The 19815-nt window shown below is 50.7% G+C and overlaps 1 long non-coding RNA gene across 5 annotated transcripts; it reads right to left on the bottom strand.

Moving 5' to 3' along the window:
- Nucleotides 1–2288: 2288 nt before the first annotated feature.
- Nucleotides 2289–10986, bottom strand: LOC116436081. 5 transcript variants are annotated; one of them, XR_004236923.1, is made up of 3 exons: nucleotides 10831–10985; nucleotides 10041–10271; nucleotides 2289–3303 (listed from the first exon to the last, which is right to left on the bottom strand). It is a non-coding gene; the product is annotated as an uncharacterized LOC116436081 (long non-coding RNA). The 5 variants fall into 5 exon arrangements; XR_004236925.1 differs by lacking the exon at nucleotides 2289–3303 and adding an exon at nucleotides 5118–5133; XR_004236924.1 differs by lacking the exon at nucleotides 2289–3303 and adding an exon at nucleotides 7932–8521.
- Between the last annotated feature and the right edge of the window lie 8829 nt (nucleotides 10987–19815).

Raw genomic sequence — 19815 nt, 5'->3', positions numbered from 1 at the left:
GGAGCGGCGGGAGGCGGGGAGGTGCGGTGGGGCGGTTTGAGGAGGCGGAGCGGTGCGGGACCGGCGGGGGGGCGGCGGCGGCTCACGGGGGGCTGGCGGTTGGCTGCAGGCGGCGGCGGGTGGCTGCAGGCGGCGGCGGGTGCCGGACCGGTGGGCTCCGGGTGGCGGCAGGTGCAGGAGCGGCGCGGGACTGGCGGGGGAGTGGTGCCGGGGGCAGGAAGCGCCGTGAGGGGAGAGGGGCGGGGCTGGGGGCGGAGCGAGGGGCGGGGCTACATTGCGCGCGCGCGCGGGGGAAGGGGCGGTGCGGCGTGACGCGCGCGGCGGGGGCGGTGCGGGGGGGCGGAGCGGCGTGACGCGCGCGGCGGGGGCGGGCCCGGGGGCGGGGCGGCGTGACGCGCGCGGCGGGGGCGGGGCCGGGGGCGGGGCGGCGTGACGCGCGCGGCGGGGGCGGGGCCGGGGGCGGAGCGGCGTGACGCGCGCGGCGGGGGCGGGGCCGGGGGCGGAGCGGCGTGACGCGCGCGGCGGGGGCGGGGCTGGGGGCGGAGCGGCGTGACGCGCGCGGCGGGGGCGGGGCCGGGGGCGGAGCGGCGTGACGCGCGCGGCGGGGGCGGGGCCGGGGGCGGGACCGTGTGACGCAAGCCAGGGGGGCGGCGACCGGGGGCGGGGCGGCGTGACACGGGCCGGGGGGGGGGCGTGACGCATGGGTGTGGGGTGGGAGCCTGTGATGAATGGGGGGTAGAGCTTAGGATGAGCGAAAGGTGTGGGTGGTGTGTGTGCGCGCACCGAAAAATTGGCTAATTAACTAATTATCCAATTATCTAATTCAATTAATGCTCCGGCTGGGATATATTAGATTTGACAAGGAAATTCAACTCATTTCCTTGGCAGAGAATAGTCAAAAACAGCAGTGAGCAATGGCTACAAGAGCCTACGAGAAAGATGAGGAGAGACTGTAAGAGTGGAGTGACAGTGACCCACAAAGACCGTGCTGTACCCGGGCCTGTGCGTGGTCCTGGCACTTTTCCTGCATTCTGATTTTCTGTTCAGAAGTCACTATGTGGCCAAATCTCTGGGTCTGGCTAAACGGTGTTTAGTGCAGAACTGATGTGATGGTCACTCGGAATCACCCAGAGCAGGAGCCAGCTTGCAACTCTGGTGAAACTCAAGTGACACCAGCTGAGGCACACGCTCCAGATAACACACTGTGGGTGTGCCAGGGTCAGGGGCAAATGGTCAGGGCTTACCTTCTCCTGGTTTGAGGCCCGGTTTGGCAACAACACAACATTCCAGTGCAGGATCAGTGCCAAAGGGAAGGGCTGCACAGATGCCCTGAGCCCCAGTCTCTGCATCAGCAGCAGTGGGTGGGTGGACCTCACCTACTTCCAGATTCAAATCCATTTGTTTGTCACTCCTGCTAGTTTCTAGGCTCTGAAAGCTCATTTCAGCTGTTGAGTGACAGCACTAGCTGGTCCGTGGATTTAAGGAAGCAGACAGTCTTTGGGAATGTGTGTTGCCATTTGAGACTTGTCCAACAAAAGGGGCACAGGAGGAGGACTGTTGGGGAAGATGAAACAGGAAAACCTTGGAAATATGATTGCCTGACAAAAGATTTTGGGAATATGAAAACTACAGGCAACATCGAAATGAAAGCCACTTTTGAAATACCAGGTCTTAGTTACTGAACAACTGGAAAACAATGGTATGGCCACTGAAGATAATCCCCTCTTGATTGAACAATACCCTCTGCTTGCAGGCAGGTCCAAGGGTCAGAGCAGACCCTACTAGCTCAGCAGAAGGGGTCCAAAGAGTAGTTTTTAGAAGTTAAGATGTAACACTCTATGGTAATATAAGAACTCTTATAGGCTGCATGTAAATGCTATAGGATTTGTATCTTGTATTAGATTGGTTAGTGACAATTAGAATATTCAGTACAGAAGATGATTTATTGTATTGTAATCAGGACTTCAGACACTTCTATTCATTCTCACCTCTATACATTCTCTATTCCTCTCTTCCACTTCTACTCTTACTTCCACTCTTGCTCTTACACCCTCTCTCTCTCTCTCTCACCTGCTTACTCTCTTGGGCCTGCTCAGAGCTGAGTCAGGCAGCTCTGAGCAGTGCCCCAATACCCACGCCCTTTACAATAAACCGACTGTGTCCCAAGACCTGCTTATAGAGATCTCTCCATCCGTCTCCGTCCCGACCGAACCCGTCCTTAACCTACAGAGGACAGGTGTTAGGGACCGAGTCCGGAGAGCTGGCCGCATAAACGACACGTACACTGATACGATTAAGCATCCTTCTCCCCTTATTGTTCAACTATGCCAACTTATATCTACTTTTGCAAAGATTCATGCCCAGTCCCTCTAGATGGCCTCTAATCAGAGGGGGAGCCGGGCAGCTGTATACCTTGCCAAGGACTCTCAGGGCTGCCTGCAGTCAGGGGCCTGTTCAGGGGCTTTTCCTCAGCAACCCTGCATTGTCCAATCTTTGCAGGGGTATCATCTGCCCTTGTTCCATAAGGAATCCCTCTACAGACAGGGAGTTGTCACCTGCCCCGTGCTCATGGGCTGCAGGGCTCCTGCACTGAGGAGGAAATGGAAACGGGAAAGAGGGAAATGCAACCGGTTGGGACGCACCTCTGGCACCACATTTCCTCTTCTTCCTGCTGTCCTGGAAAGCCCCAAGTAAATCCAGTCCCTCAGACCTTGCCTCCCTGAACACCAGGAGAGCCGGTGTTTTACCCAGATCCCAGTGCCCTGCACGGCTGCACTGACACGAGCGCAGGCCGATCGCTCCGCCCAGCACCATCCCTCATTTGCCTCCCACGGCTCCCCAAGCGGCCCCAAACCACCCCAGCGTGTCTGTGCCGGGGCCAGGGCCTGCCCCGAGCCCGACCAGAGGCTGTCACCCAGCCCTGCACCAGCTCCCACCCCCGGGTGAGCCGGGAATGCACTGAGAGCTCGGCTCCCCGGGCTCCCCAGCACCCAAACCGGTCCTCAGACACACAAAAATGCCCAACCTGCCCCTCTGGGCACAGCCAAACACCACAATTCCATCATCCCCAAGGAACTCTGGCACTTGCCTCTTCACCTCTGCCCATTTCCAGTAGCCGGGGCTAGGACCGGCCTGTCAGAAAGAGCATTCCCTAGGCAGCTCATCCCAGCACAGAGGAGAAGAGGAGCCTGTCCCTGACCCACACCATGGGCAGGACAAGGGGGGCCCTGGCTGGCTTTGGCTACTCCAACACCAAAGCTCTTGCTCCCAAAGATGGGGCGAGTTCAGTGGTTTTTTCCTGTCCTGAAAGAGAGCAGAAAAGGGAAGTTAATCCCACTGTGGAATCCAAGACTCCTGCATTTCATATTTCTGCTCTGATTGCTCACCGTGCAGTTTTAGCCATGGAAAAAAAAAGGAGAATGACACCATATCAAATAAAAAGTGCTCTTTTCCAGCATTTTTATTCCAGGTATTAAAAGGATGCTCATTTCTCTTCTAGCATTGTTTCCCTCATTTTAGGAGAACCGTTTTCATCCCAGACCCCACTCGTCAGTTGTTCGATCCTCTGGCACTGGATTTGGACAAAGGAAGGGACGCACCTGGCCCGCAGGACTGCTCCCCGGCATTGCCGCTCCTGGCGAAGAGGGCGGAAGTCACCGGGACCACACCAATGTGGCTATTCGACCTTCTCAAGATGGCGGCCGGAAGGACCCCGCTCCGTCTATTCGACTGCCTGAATGCTCCCGCCTGCCCCAGGCGCCGCTGACCCCACAGTCGGTGTCCGCATAGCGGGAAACGCCTCAGAAAATTGCGTGCAAGCGCTGGGCTGGCGTCGGCGTCGGCGTTGCGTTCAGGCAGCCGAATAGACGCAGCTTGGGGGGGGCCTTCCCTGCCGCCATATTGAGAAGGTCAGAAAAAAACAGCATAAACGACCGCCATCTTTAGTGTGGCGGTGATGCAACTTCCGCCCTTCGCCGCCATCTTAGGTGCTGGCAGAAGCCACTTCCGGTCCAGCCGCCATCTTTAGTGTGGCAGTGACGCAACTTCCGCCCTTCGTCGCCATCTTGGGTGCTGGCAAAAGCCACTTCCGGTCCAGCCGCCACCTTTAGTGTGGCGGTGATGCAACTTCCGCCCTTCGCCGCCATCTTAGGTGCTGGCAGAAGCCACCTCCGGTCCAGCCGCCATCTTTAGTGTGGTACGCTTAGGGCCCCCGCCGCCCCTCACAAGGGCTTCTGTCTATTCGGCTGCCTGAATCCGGCCCGGACTCCGGCGCCGGCCCCGCGCTTTCCGCGCGATTTTCCGCGGTGCTTCCCGGAGCGAGGACACGGCTGGAGCGGTCAGCGGCGCCGGAGGCGGGCGACTGCTCCGCGACCGGCGGCAGGCACCGGCAGGGACACCTCTCAAAGGGGCCTAGTGCGTCCGCCATCTTGAGTGTGGCGGAAGTGTAAACCACCCTCTGCAAGGTCCTGGCAGGTTCTAATAAAAACGTCACTTAACGCCGTCCCGAGAGCGCCCAACTGCGCCTTCCTTTCCGAGCCGCCCCCTTGAGAGCGGCACGCGGGCGGCTCGATTCCGACCGTGCCCGCCCGGTGTTCCCCGCCCGGGTCGCGCTGCGACCGCGCCTCTGCTGCCCGGCAAAACCGGCCCCGCCGGGCCGCCCCCCGCGCTGTCATTCCTCGCGGTCGCCGCCCCGCACGGCGCCCGCTCCTTTCCATAGCTGTGGCCCCGCTCACGCACGACCGTGTCCCTCGACGCTCCGAACCGCCCTTCGCCCCTCCCCTCCGCTGACAGACCCAGCCCCGCTCGCTCCCGCTCCTTGCCCTTGCCACGCTCGGCAGCCACCGAGGCCGCCGCCCTCTCGGCTCAGCCGGCACCGGGCGGCAGCAGCGCCGGGGCGCCGTGTCGGGGGCGGCAGTGCCGCGCTCTCGCCACCAGGCGGCAGCAGCGCCGCCCAGCTCAGCCCGGGGGCAGGGACAGAGCAGAGGGAAAAGCCGGCTCTGGGCGCTCTGCAGCTCCCGCAGCCCGAGCGTCTCGGCTCCTGGGGCCAGGCGCTTGCTTCTTTCCTTCCTACAGAAAAACGCCGGCTCGTTATTCTCAAAACTTGCTGATCTCTATTCCCAGCTTCTTATATTCCTGTATGCGACAGAGTAGAGAGAGAGGGCTGGCTCATTTCAAAATGAATTTACATCTAAATCAGTAGCATTTGCCTATAGATGTAAAAATGAAGAACTTAACAGGTTTTAGTATTCTGCACACATCCCTCCCTGGGAGGAATGGTAAAAAGTTAAAAACAAATGAAATTTAAAAAGTAGAAAGTTAGAAACAAAGTTACAACAACAGAAATTTATAAACAAACAAAGAGGTAAAATACAAGAAACAAACAAATTTCCAAAGGTAGAAAGTTAAAAACAAACAAAGTTAGAAACAAAAAAAAAATTAGAAACAAAATTAGAAAGGTAGAAATTTAGAAACAAACTCAGAAAGGCAAGTGTTGAGCCTTTGACAGGGTACCCTTCCTTCTCGGACCAGGGTGAAAGAGCAGAGGAGGCTGCTGTTCTGCTGAGTTCTTTATTTCACGGTCTCACAGCTGTCTTGAAGGCAGAGTTCGAATGGGGTTACATGATAAAGCCAAGCAGCAGCAGCAGGCAACACCAGCTTCTTCTATATGCTCCATACACTGTATTTTTTCTTAGAGAAGTGTGGATTCTATTTGTTAATTGACCAGTAAGATTAACACACGATTCTAGTTTTCTTTTTCTTAACCCATCCTGGTCTAATTCTAACAGTCGTAAGCCTCACACGAGTGTTACATCTGTATTACACAGATTTGCATATGCAGTTTCTATCAGCTCTTACTATGTGAACACTCCATCTAAAACATGTGAACAGTCTAATTTTATCTAGATTTTGTCTAAAGTAAAGAATTCTGTGAAAAGGTAACACTGCTGCAGCAAAAGCTGTGTTTAAGATCTCTGCTACAGCTTTTTAATGTTTAAGGCACTTAGCATCTATTTCTACTAAAAGTTAAAAATCTGTACTTCTATTTCATTTTGGTGTGGCTTCGTGGATGTCAGCTCGTCCAAAGGTTTTAATTCAAACCTAATGTTTTGGCTTCCCTCTGGGCCTGAGGCCAGAGGAGCCTTCACTCTAACAAGAAGGTTAAAAAGGTAAAAGTTAGAAAGTAAAAAACAAATTTAAAAAGGCACAAAGTTAGAAATGTAGAGTGTTAGAAACAAACAAAGTTAGAAAGGTAAAAATGGGGAGAAAAACAAAGGTATAAAGTTTCAAAGTTACAGACAAACAAAGGCAGAAAGGGACAAATCTAGAAAGTTAGAAACAAACAAAGGTAGAAAGTTAGAAAGGTAGCAACAAAAATGGTAGGAATGTAGAAAGGTAGAAACAAGCAAAAGTAGAGAGTTAGAAATGTATGAAGTCAGAAAAGTAGAAACAAAGATAGAAAGTCAGAGATGTAGAAAGTTAGAAACTTGAAATGAACAAAGGTAAAAAGAGAGAAAACTTACAAAGGTGGTACAAAGTCATAAAAGTAGAAACAAAAAAGGTAGAAAGGCAGAAGGTCAGAAGGGTAGAAATGAACAAATGTAGAAAGGTAGAAACACAGAAATGAACAAAGGTAGAAATGTAGAAAGTTAGAAATGAAGAAAGATGGAAAGATAAAAAGTTCAAATGGTAGAAACAAACAAACATGTCAAGTTAGAAATTTAGAAAGGTAGAAAGCAACAAAGGTAGAAAAATAGAAAGGTAGAAAGGTAGGAAGTTGGAGAGGCAGAAAGTGCAGAGGCTGGCAGCAGCCATTCCAGCCTTAACGAGAGCCCTGAGTGGGAGAGCAACTTGTTCCATTGATCTTCACTTTGCTAAGCGCCTTCTGCTCCCTTGGCAAAGATGCAGAGCAGGCAAATGGCTACAGGTAGAAGCACCAGGTGTGACTGTTCTTCCTTCACCTCCCAGAAAGCTGGGGGGTTTCATGTCTGAGTCAGTGGCCTAGAAGGGGCAGAAAGTCTGCCCTGACAAGTGTGTGGGCATGGAGCTGTTTTCTTTCCCTGTGCCCATTGCCAAAACTCTCTTAAAACTTTCCCAAGATAGAAACACAGAAATACTGGGGCTTGTGTAATAAAGAGGGATCCTGCCTGAAGAAAGAGTGGTCTCTGTTTGGTTTTTTCCAAGCTGCTACAGAAATAAACAAAGGTAGAAAGGTAAAAATGAACAAAGGAAGGAAGGTGAAAAAGGTAGTTCAAAATCTGTTTATGGTCCTATGAAAAAGAAAGTTGCTTTGAGCTGAAAACCTAAGGAGGCTTTAGGCCCCTCCCTGCAGGCACAAATTCCCTCTCTCTGCTTCTTCTTTTTCTGGGGCTGCATTTTGGAGCAGCCCAAGCTCAGGGATCAATCAGGGAATAAAGAGGATTTTTTCCCTTCACCTCTGCTTCCCCAATCTCCTGTGGCCAGGGACATTTAACAGCCCCCATTTAAAGAGCTCTGACCTGCAGACAGCAGGAAAAAGCTGCTTTTTCCTCTGCTGATCCTCAGATGTGTTTTCAGTCCCTGCTAGGCGACTCCCTAATTCCAGCCCTGTAACAAAAGGCCCATTTTAAACCCAATATTCCTATTTCAGGCAGAGCTGGGGGGATTTTGCTGAGTTTGAAGTTCCTGGAAGCCTTTGGCACTTTGCTTTCAGTGATCCTGGATCCAACCCAGCATGAGCTGCCCCAGATCTGGGGCAAGGTGGAAAGAAGGGAGCAGATTAAGACCCTAATCTTGATTCCATCACGGATTTTTTCATCACCAGTCCTGGTGAATCACTTTCACTTTTATTATTCCTCCTGTCCCATTCTCCATCTGGGAGATAAGATCTTCTTCCCTGGGCTTTTTTTAAAATTTAAGGTAGATTGCACTGACACCTTCTGAGGGAGGATGGATTGACAGCTGAATGGATTTTAGTAGAGGAAACAGCTTTAAAAAGCCAGAAAAAATCTGTTTATGGCCCCATGAAAAAGAAAGTTGCTTTGAGCTGAAAACCTAAGGAGGCTTTAGGCTCTGTACAGTCCTGAATTAATGAGAGTTTCTGTTCTATTCCTAATTTTCAAAGCTTTTGCTTTTAAAGACAAAGTCCATATTAATGTTTTGTTCCAGCCATTACCTGGCCTCGAAATCTGGGACCTCAGCCGTGCTGTTCCCTAATCCCAGGGATTACCCAGCCCTTCTTTCCCTTGCATCCTAAATACCACACCAAAAAAGGGCCGAAGGGCTCATTTCAATTTTATCTTCGGTGGTTTTATCTCAAAACTTCCTCGAGTGTTCCTCTGTTTCTCTTTGAATCCAGGGGAGAGGGGAGCAACTTCTTTGGAGCTGTGATTTTCCCAGATTTCCCAGGCTTTACGGGAAGGGGAGGAACCCAAGCTCGTTTCCCTCAGTCAGGAATTTTGCTGTGGGAATTCAGGTGCTCTCCAGGCAGTTCTTCTGTCAAACCATTAATCAGCTCGGAAAAGTTGATTAATCCACGTAGGGGCTGTGGAGAGAAGGATACAAAGGAACTTTTCCATGATTTTGGGGCTTGAAGAGAGACTGAATTTCCCTCGAAGCTGGGAAAGGCCTGAGGATAATAAAGCAAAGGAGCAGCTTCATCTCTCTCTGGCAGAGAGCTCTGGGCTCCATTATGGATACAAATCAATCCCAGCAGGATTTCAAAGGGTTTCTTTAGGATGTCAGGTCCCTCTTTATCAGATCCCTGCTGGGATTCAGGGCCTGCCTGGTCACGGGGTGCTTTGATAAGGGCTGGATTTAAATCCCAGATCTGAGAGCAGACATGAAAGTTCCCTGGGTTTCTAAGGGTTGAAAAGCTCGAGCTGGCTTCGCTGCAGAGCTGAAAAGTCAGGATAAGAGAGAGCAAGGAGTGGCCAGCAGGCTCAGGCTCCTGATCACGCCCCTGGGACCCATGGGATCCATAGGATCCGTGGCCTCTGGCACGCTGCTCCAGCACCCTGCAGGGTGACTGACAGCCGGGCAGGGGAAGGAGCCACCAGCAGCTCTGCGATGTGCACCATCATTCACCTTGCACGTGGCCTAAACAGCCACCAAGCACCGATGGACTGACTGAGCCGAAAATATCGGAGAGATCTCAGTTTGCACTCCAAATTCCCTGCAGCCTGTTCCCTTCCTCATCCATCCCTTGAAGCAGCAAGAGTGGAATTCCTCCCGTGGTTGCTCTTTCCCTCCTGTTTTCCACGCAACAAGAAAAAGCGGCCACGTGAACAGGAGTAAAAGCCCCAAACCCACAAAAAAGCACACATTCTCAGCATCACTAATCCCTGCCAAATTGCCAGGAACCTTCCAAAACTACATCCAAGCTTGGAAACAGGGATCCAGTTGTTTGTTTAAGCAGCTATTGATCCAATCTCTTCCAGCTAATTAAACTATTCACTATTTAAACTCATTAAACTGCTCATCCTGCTCCTGGCAGCCAGAGGCAAAGCAGAAATCGTGTCTAGATTAAATGGTGATGGTGAATGTGCCTATCCCAGTCCTTGGAGAGGCTGGAATTGCATCCCTGTTCCTCTGCTCTCTTTTCCTTCCTTTTTCCTGCAGTGATTCCCACCCGGATTCCTCAGCTCCAGCTCTCTGAGCAGCCTCACGGGGAGCATTTCACCCCCTTGGAGCCAACTCCATTTGTTGCATCCTTCATGCCTCAACCACCCCTAAAAGCAGGGAAGTGCTGATGGGCAGTGCAGCTGCTTCCACTTGGGAATGTTTCCAGTGGAACAGGGAGGGAATTCTGAGAAGCTTCCACCCACTGCACGTTATTGCTGGATAAAAGGTGAGGCAGCAAAGGATCAACAAAGGGAGATTTCAGCAAGACAAAGTCCAGACAAAGAGGCTGCAAGCATGGCTGGGGCTGCTAAACTGGGAAAACTGCAAGGTCAGGCTGTGAGAACATGGATTATACTGAGGTCTGGAACCGGTGTTGGGAAGAGAGGGAGACGGAGAAGGAGAGAAAGGGCCCAAAGTAACTGCACAGCGAATTTCCTTACCATGAGCCAGGCTCATTCCCTGAGCTGACCGATATCTCTGAGCTCCCCTTCATGGCACAGCCCTGCCAGTAAAGAACAGAAGTTCCTGCCGCTCCCACTGGAATTCTGTAGCGTGCCTGGCATTCCATACGTTCTGCTGCCTGAGAATTCCTGCAGCCGTCCTTGGGAAGAGCAGTTCACTGCCACAGGAGGAACAAGAGGAAAGCAGTTGCCACTCTCGGGTTCTGTGCTCTGTAAAAAGTAAAACCAGATCAAGATCAAAGCTCCATAAAGCTGGAACCATCTCCAACCTCGGGACAGCCCTTCTGTGGGAAAAGCGTGGATGGGCAATTAGGAAGGAGATCATCATGCACATGGGCAAGGGGGGGGAATTAAATTCTGCTGCTTTCCAATTGAGGCCTGCTTCAATTTGCAGCCTTTATAATATCAGTTTAATGGGACTTTTTGTGCTTTAAAGAGGTTTTTATTAGCTGGGGGTTGTCCCTGCCTGGACTGAGGCACAGCACAATGAGTCTCCTGCCTCCTGAAGCCGTGTCGTTATCCCAGCATCTGAAATTAAAAACCAGCACTCTGGGAAACCTCTCTACTCTGAGGAGAAGTGTGAGGAGTGTTTGGGTCTGTGGAGAGCCTGGAACAGCTCTGAGAGACACCAAACATCCTGTGGATCCCAATGAACAGCAAAACATTCCAGCAGCTCCTTCCAACACCGCCCTTGTAGGGAACTCTGTCACCCCAGTGGGTATTTGTGGGAGTAAGGAAGAAATCCCACTGATGACCTCAGTGTGATCACCTCTGGTTCGTCTGGGGATAAATCTCCTTTATCCTTCTGGGAGAATAAAGGAATCCAATGCTGCCTTAATCCCCTGCTCCTCGGAGTCTGGATTTCCAGAATCCATCTCCTGGCCCAGCATGGGAAGGGTTGTCCAGTGCTGGAACAGCTGCCCAGGGCAGTGGTGGAGTCACCAACCCTGGAAGTGCTCATAAAATACATGGATATGGCACTTGAGTATTCATAAAATACACGGGTAAATACATGGGTAAACACACGGATAAATGTATATGGATAATCCATGGATAAATATGTATGGATAAATATGTATGGATAAATACATGGCACTTGAGGTCATGGGTTGATGTGACCATGGTGGTGGTTGATGTTTGGACTTGATGATGCTAAAGGCCTTTGCCAGCCTCAACAACCCCAGGATTCCATGATTTTCTGCCTTTTTCTCCTGCTCTGGGGCTGAGAAACTCCTTGAGCGGAGCAGCAGTGGGAGCAGGGAGCCACAGGCTGCACATCAGAGCTCTGCAGGCACTTTTAATCCACCTCTCTGCATGTTCATGGAAGATGGCACAGGAAATCTCTCAGCCCCAAAGCATCTTCCCAGCTCTGCACATCCAGGACAAACCCGAGGTGAATGATCCCCTCTAAGCTCCTTCCAGAGCCATTCCAGCGGCAATCAGAGGCAGCAGTTCCTAGAAAAACGGCTCCTATCCAATTTAGGGTCCTCCCCTTGGGGAGGAGCCATCCATTTCCCCTTCTACCTGTCATTCTTCTTCATTTATATTATGACGCGTGGCAGGGGCGGTGCCCAGGGCGGAGCCGCGTGATGCGGGCCAGGGGGGCAGCGATGCCCGGGGCGGGGGGTGGGAGCCTGTGATGAATGGGGGTAGAGCTTAGGATGAGTGAAAGGTGGGGGTGGTGTGTGTGTGCACACCAAAAAATTGGCTGATTGACTAATTATCCAATTATCTAATTCAATTAGTGCTCCAGATGGGAGTAGTTATGTAATGATTAATCAATTCACTTAGTTACTCGCATGTAGAGCACTAATTAGGGGCCCTATATACTATATATAAAAAGAAGAAAAAAAATAATAGAGTCTGGTGCAGCAGTAGAACTTTTAATGCTCCCTGGGAGTAAAAAAAAAAAAAAAAAAAAAATTACATATAAAATTTTTACTCCCAGGGAGCATTAAAAGTTCTACTGCTGCTTTTTAAAAATTTAAGCTATAAATAAAAATAAAGTTTATTTCTAACATAAGAGTTAGAAATAAAGTTAAAGAGGAAAGTAAAGTTGAGAAGTTAGGGTTAGAGGGAAAGAGAAAAGCAAAGCTAAAGAGTGAGAGAGAAAGTAAAGTTAGAAGAGGAAAGAGAAAAGTAGAGAAGCACAGGAATAAAGACAAACAGAGGAACAAAGAAACAGAGTTAAAGAGAAAAATAGAGAAGGACAGAAACAGAGTTAAAAAGAGAGAGACAAAGCAATAAGGAGAAAGAGAAAAGCAAAGAAACAGTTCTAGAGAAGCAAAGAAATGGAGTCAAAGACAAACAAGGAAATAGTTAAAGAGAAATAGGAAAATAAACCTAGAGAGAAACATAATTGGAGAGAGTGAGAAGAAGAGAAACTGAGAGACAGGTAGAAACAGTGAGAAAAAGAAAGACACAGAAGTAACGATAGACAGGGAAAAGTAAAGTGAGGAATAGACTAAAAAGTAAAGCAAAGCAAGAAATACAGTGAAAAAATGACTAAACCACACCAAAGAAAGACAGGTGCCGGGGGGGAGGGGGCTGGGTATCTTTATTAGGGTTTTAGGGTTTATTCAACTTTAGTGAATGGATTGTTGTATTTACACTCTAGCACAATATACAGAAACAACAGTGTATACAAATACAATCCATATACACACTGGTAAAAGTCCAATTTGCATACAGAGCAATACATGGAAATGCAGCAGCAAACACAAATACAGACCAATATGGAGCAACACAAGCCAAATACATATCAATACAATAGAACAATTTTTCTATTTCTGGAAAACTTGCTACATTTTGTTTTATTGTTAGCGGAAACCCAAAACAACAGCACCACAGGGAGAACGTAACAGTCATCCACCACACACACCTCTTTCAGGTTCTGCAGAACCCCACCATCACTCTCATCTCAACCACTGTCCTCACCCTGGCCCCTCAGGAACAGGGTTCCCAGGAGCCTCCAAATCGTCCTGCCTGACAAAACCCCGGCCCCGGCACAGTCCGCACCCAAACCTTGGCGATGAATGTCGCCTCGCAGACGGGCCAGGACCGAGGAAAAAAAACCCAGCCGGGGGGAAAAAAAATAAAACGCAGCTGGGATTTTTTTATTCTAAGTTTAAAAGTGCGTTGAAAAACCTGAAAGGCAAAAACCAAACACACAAGGTTAGAACCATTCCACACACACACACACACACACACACACTCACACCTCTTTCAGCTTCCACACAATCCCACCATCATCTCAACAACTCTCCCCCACCCAGGCCCCTCAGGAACAGGGTTCCCGGGAGCCTCCGAATCGTCCTGCCTGACAAAACCCCGGCCCCGGCACGGTCCACACCCAAACCTTGGTGATGAACATCGCCTCGCAGACTGGCTGGGACCAAGGAAAAAAAAACCACTGAGCCGGGGGGTGGGGGTGTGAAACAACCCCAGCTGGGTTTTTTTATTCTAAATTTAAAAATGTGTTGAAAAACCTCAAAGGCAAAAACCAAACACACAAGGTTAGAACCATTCCACACACACACTCTCACAGGCAGACACAACCACATCGGCAGACACAACCTCTCACACACAGCTACAGACAGTCACACGCTCTTCAGCTTACACGCTGACTGCAGCCATTCATCAAAATACTCCACTGATGGAGATACTTTGGCACATCTTCCCCAGCTGCCGCTCCTCGACGTCAAACTGTAGATTCCAGGAAAAAAATCGGTAGCATCAGTGACCGTGGAGATCCAAAGCTGCCTCGGGACCTGCAAGAAAATGTGAGGCGGTCAGAGAGTGGCCCGTGGCTAGGAGTTATCCCCACACCAGGCCCATAAATTTTCTGCCCAAAACCCCATAGAAAATAGATGAACCCTTAAGTTTTATGACTGTTCTACCTAACTGCGGCTCCGACCCTAAGTGGCACACAGACGGGCGGCACCCCAAATTAAGGAAAGATGACGCGAGGGCTCGAGATGAGTCTCCAGAAGATGAATTCTCGAGTGCAATACACTTAGAGGCGATGGAACCTACTGAAATACTGCGGTCACGGAGGGAGGGTCCAATACCCTCCCTAGAGAAGTCCAAGGGAATGGCATGTGAAAAGAAGCCAGTACCAAAACTGAGAAGGAAGATGGATGAGAACATCTTGCATACTTCCTCCGGTCTCAAGAAGTAAGAAGGTAAAGATGCCAGAATAAGCCCCATCCGGGCAAGTAGGCAAGTAGAGTACAGCCAGTATGGCCAAGAACAATGCAAAAAAAAAAAAAATCACTGACATGCAACAAAGCCCTGTGACACAGAGGACAATGGACAGTACATAACAAAGACACAACCTACAGAACATAGACATAAGTTGAAACTGCCCAGCAGTTTCACCTGATGGACCCAAGATTCCTACAGCAAATGAGCCAGAGGCCGATGATGCCGAAGGAAAGAAAGCTCTACAGCAATAGCACATGATGGCAAAACATAAGTGCTTACAAGAACTTAGTACCAGAGCTGTTAAGAGGATGCTCAAGAAGCTCAGTAGGCCTAGAGAATAAGGCAACAACTGCTAGGGGACCGGGGCGATCGCTCCGGACCCAAAGGCGAGCTCCTCAGGCAAAAAGATCCGCGATGACATCGAGACTCAGAGAAGGCCGATGACGTGAAGCTCGTGAGAACACAGAGACGGGTCGGAACCGTCCTGCCCGGCAAAAGGTCGGGCGATGCTGAGGAGAAACCCTCTCCCTTTACTTCCAAGGGGCCTATCCCGCTACGCCCCTCTCCTCTAAGCTAACTTCAAATTGCCTCCTGCAATTCCAAAGGGTTTTCTCTTGTCTCCACCACTGGTCCCAACACTTAGCTTTTGGAAGACGAGCCGACAAAATCCATCCTTGATGGAAATGAACACACGGGCGCCGTGGATGTTGATACAGTCCCCAGGGTCTGTTTCGGTGGCTGCAAAAATTCAGAAAAAAAATTCAGACCGCGAGGAGATGTCCCAAAAGTGACCCCTTGCACAAGGCCTCCCTCCCTCCTAAGGGCCGAGGCTCATCGCTTACCTGCCGCTTCCAAACTTCGGCTCCTCGGCTGCTCACGGTACCTAAGACAACAAAACAGAAAACATCACTGTGGCCCTCGAGAATATTAATCCCCAGGGGTCCTCCGCACCGGTACCCCGGCTCACCTCAAATCTTCATCCGATTCCAGAGGCGGCCCGGAAAATACCTGCAAAGCAAAAAGGTACATGCTCAGCACACCGCCACATACCGCTCACCTATTACTTGCCCCACTTAAAGGCCAACTCACCTGACTGTCTCTATTTCTTGGCATGTCCAAGGCAGCAGCAGCAGCACCTGCAAAGAAACAAAGCAAAAAACATCCTGAAAGACTCTGAAATCACAACCTCCCCCCTCCAATTAAAGTACACTGCACCTATACCTTAAGCTTGCACCCACCTGGCTGCCAGCATCCCAGACCAGGACATCGTGCCGGTGGACCACCTAAAATGCACAAAAAATAACAGATGCTTAGAGCTGCACCAGAAATTGATAACTGAGCAAGAAAAACTAGTTCAGTCCACCAGTCACCACTTACCTCGCTCACTTCACCTTGACAGCTGAGATCCGGCTTGACCTCCTAAAAATAAAGACAAAGAACAATGCTGGAACACAACCACCATTTGCACTTGCCCCACAAACACAAATGGTGACTGACCTTCCTGCGGGAACCCCCTCACCCGGTCCAGGGCGCTCTGCCACGGATTTAATCCCTCCACATCTGAAAGAAAGTGATGACAAAAGTCAAAGGGGTGCATGAGAACTTAACAGCTCCAGTCATCTTGTGTCAATCTAGGAATACCATCTAGAGGCCAAACTACAGCCTACATCACAAATTACAAGTCCCCAGGCCTTGTCCTATTACACCCATGTGCCAGACCGTGCAGCAGGGCAGAGCAGCTCCGGGCCAAATTCATGCAAACACCTGTGACACAGGAAAGGACAAAGGAGGGGATGCGATGAAGAGAGAAAACCCTCGGCAAGAAGAACGATCGCAAGGACCGAGAGAACGAGGAATGAGATGACCTAGGCAAGACCGACGGTGAGCCGACGAGGCTCGAAGAACCCTGGCAGAAGAAGGACTTATTCTGAGAACCACAAAGATGGATGCCTGAGAATCATACGGTCAGAATCCTCTACCGCTCTTCACATTCTGACAAGTCCTAATCCACTCTAATGGATCACTGCAGTGCACAGCTGTGAATACAGCTCAGAACAAGACCGTAAAAGACATCCGACTTGACGCTTCTAAAGAGAGATGCGATTCTGATGCGCCTCCAAGCTCTCGAGTCAAAGGATCGATGGTATCGGCACCAGGCCGAGGAGCACCGAGAGCAGAGATGCTAAGAATAACACCCAGCGTTTCCAACAAGAATCTCAAAGGGCTAAGGCAAAGGACCTGCAACAGAAGATGCCCAAAAGACACAGAACATACAATAGAAAAGTGACACACACCAGGACTGCTCTGCTCTGCACACCTTGGCATTGTGATCAAAAGTGAGACTTGCCCTTTATGTGGCCTAAGGGGCCACTTCCTGGACATCCCCACCTCCAAAGCTGACTCAAAAATCCCTCCCGGCAAGCCCTGACCCAACACCTCACATTCATTCCCTCAGTGGATTGTAGCCCTCAACTTATCTCTCAGACATCTGGAGATGGGAATCCTCCTCAGGCACAACAGAAGGCCGGCTCACCCTCTGGGAAGCTCCTGTCGTCACTGGGCTGTCGTCTCCTAGTCAGCCACAATGAAGAAAACCAAAGATCACTACAGGAACTTAGTGGCACGTCGGCCAAAGCCCCGACAATTCCACTACTCACCGTCTCCTAAGAAGGCCAGGGTCCTCGGACCGCACGCTTCAGCCACGCTCCAAGGCCGATGCCGTCATCACAGGGTATGCCTGGGTTAAGAGGAGACAAGGTGTTGTGGCATTGCTGAAACTTAAGCGGACCCTCCCTCCTCCTCCCTCCCTCCCCGACTCATCACAACTCCTCGGCCATGGATGTACTGGAAGGTACCTCAGAACAGAAAATGTAAAGGCTTCATTGCAGAGTCCCGTAATACTTCCAGAGCGCTCATGACAGTGGCGAAGCAGGTCCGTCGGCCGGTCGGCGAGGGGGTTTCGGCGTAATACAAGCAGACCGCTTAAAACACAAATGACAATGGATGCTTAGAACTGCACCGGAAATTGATAACTGAGCAATTACAACTCATTCTGTCACTGCTTACCTCACTCCATCGACCTTGACTGCTGCTATCTGGCTTTAGCTCCTGAAAGCAAAGACAAAGAACAATGCTGTAACACAGCCACCATTTACAGTTGCCCCACAAACACAAATGGTGACTGACCTTCTTGTGGGAACCCCCTCACCCGGTCTGGGGCACCCTGCTACAGATTTCATCTGTCTGCATCTGAAAGAAAGCGATGACAAAAGTCAGAGTCCTGCATGATAACTTAACAGCTCCAGGCATCCTGTGTCAATCTAGGAATACCGGCTAGAGGCCAAACTACACCCTACATTACAGATTTCAAGGCCTTGGGACTTGTCCTACTACACCCATACACCAGACTACATGGCAGGGCAGAGCAGCTCCAGGCCAAACCCATGCAGGCACCTGTGACACAGGAAATGACAAACGAGGAGATGCAATGAAGAGAGAAAACTCCAGCAAGAGGAATGACCGCAAGGACCGAGAGAATGCGGAGCAAGATGATCGCAGCGAGACCAACAAGGCTCGAAGAAGATGCTAACGGAAGGGCTTATTCTGAGAACTGCTAACGGAAGGGCTTATTCTGAGAACTGCAAAGACGGATGCCCGAGAATCGTACGGTCAGAATCCTCTACCACTCCTTGCATTCTGACAAGTCCTAATCCTCTGTAATGGATCGCTGCAGTGCACAGCTGTGAATATAGCTCAGAACAAGACCATAAAAGACCTGTAACTCAATGCTTCTAAAGGGAGATGTGATTCCGATGTGCATCGGTGCTCGTCAGTCAAAGGTCTGACGGTATCGGCACCCAGCCGAAGACGCTAAGGATGATGCCCAGCCTTTCCGATAAGCTGGCCCCTCGAAGGGTTAAGGAAAAAGACCTAAGACATGAGATGCCCAAAAGACACAGAACATACAATAGACAAGTGACACGACACACACCGTGACTGCTCTGCCCGCCTCAGCATTGTGATCAAAAGTGAGATTTGTCCTTTAGGTGGGCTAAGGGGCCCCTTCTTGGACATCCCTGTCTCCAAAGGTGACTCAAAAATCCCCCCTGGCAAGTCCTGACCCAGCACCCGGCTTTCATCCCTTCTGTGGGTTGTAACCCTCAACTTATCTCTCGGACGTCCGGGATGGGAATCTGCCTCGGGTGCAAAATAAGGCCGCCTCGCTGTCTGGGAAGTTCCTGCTGCCTCTTCGTCGGCTACAATAAAGAAAATCAAACATCAAGGCGTGAACTTAGTGGCACATCAGCCAAAACCCGACAACTCCGCTACTCGCCGTCTCCTAAGAAGGCCACAGTCCTCGGGCCACACGCTTTGGTTACGGTCAGAGGCCGACGCCGTCATCACAGGGCATACCTGGGTTAAGAGGAAACGAGGTGATGCGGCATCGCTGAAACTTGAGAGGACCCTCGCTCCTCCTCCCTCCCTCCCCGACTCACCACAACTCCTCGGCCACTGCCAAAGGTTACCCAGACATCACCTTTGAAAGGCAAAAGTAAAAGGTTCGTCGCAGAGCGCCGTAACGCTTCAGGAGGGCTCATGAGGGCGGCGAGCCGGGTCTGTCGGCCAGTCAGTGAGGGGGTTTGGCATAATACAAGTGGACCGCCTAAAACACACAAATGACGATTTAAGCTTAAAGCTTAAGCTACCAGAACTTGGCATCCAAGCAGTAACAACTGGTTCAGTCCACCGGTCACCGCTTACCTTGCTCACTTGACCTTGCCTGCTGATATCTGGCTTTACCTCCTAGGAATAAGGACAAGGAACAATGCTGTAACATAGCCACCATTTACCCTTGCCCTGCAAACGCAAATGGTGACTGACCTTCCTGCCGGAACCCCCTCACCCGGTGTGGGGTGCTCTGCCACGGATTTAATCCATCTGCATCTGAAAGAAAGTGATGACAAAAGTCAAAGAGCTGCATGAGAACTTAACAGGTCCAGCTATCTTGTGTCAATCTCAGAATATTATCTAGAGGCCAAACTACACCCTACATTACAAATTTCAAGTCCCCGGGCCTTATTCTATAGGCCAGAGTGTGCAGCAGGGCAGAGCAGCTCCGGGCCAAACCCGTGCAGGCACCCATGACATGGGAGATGACAAACGAGGAGATGCAAAGGGGAGAAAAAACTCTCAGCAAGAAGAATGACCACAAGCACATCGAAGGGCTAAGACTAAAGACATGAGACACGAGATGCCCAAAACATACAGAATGCATGACAGACAGGTGATACAATGTGCACCGGGACTGCTTTGCCCCGCACACCTTGGCATTGAGATCAGACGTGAGACTTTCCCTTTATATGGGCTAAGGGGCCCCTCCCTGGACATCCCCGCCTCCAAAGCGGACTCAAAAATCCCTCCTGCTGAGCCCCAACATCCTGTTTCCATTCCCTCTGTGGATCGTATCCCTCAACTTATCTCTCAGACATCTGGGGATGCAAATCCTCCTCGGGCGCAACAGAATGCCACCTTGCCATCCGGGAAGTTC

Source organism: Corvus moneduloides, chromosome 28 (assembly GCF_009650955.1).
Source record: "Corvus moneduloides isolate bCorMon1 chromosome 28, bCorMon1.pri, whole genome shotgun sequence".
Taxonomy (NCBI): Eukaryota; Metazoa; Chordata; class Aves; order Passeriformes; family Corvidae; genus Corvus; species Corvus moneduloides.
This window is presented reverse-complemented; position numbering and strand designations above follow the sequence as displayed.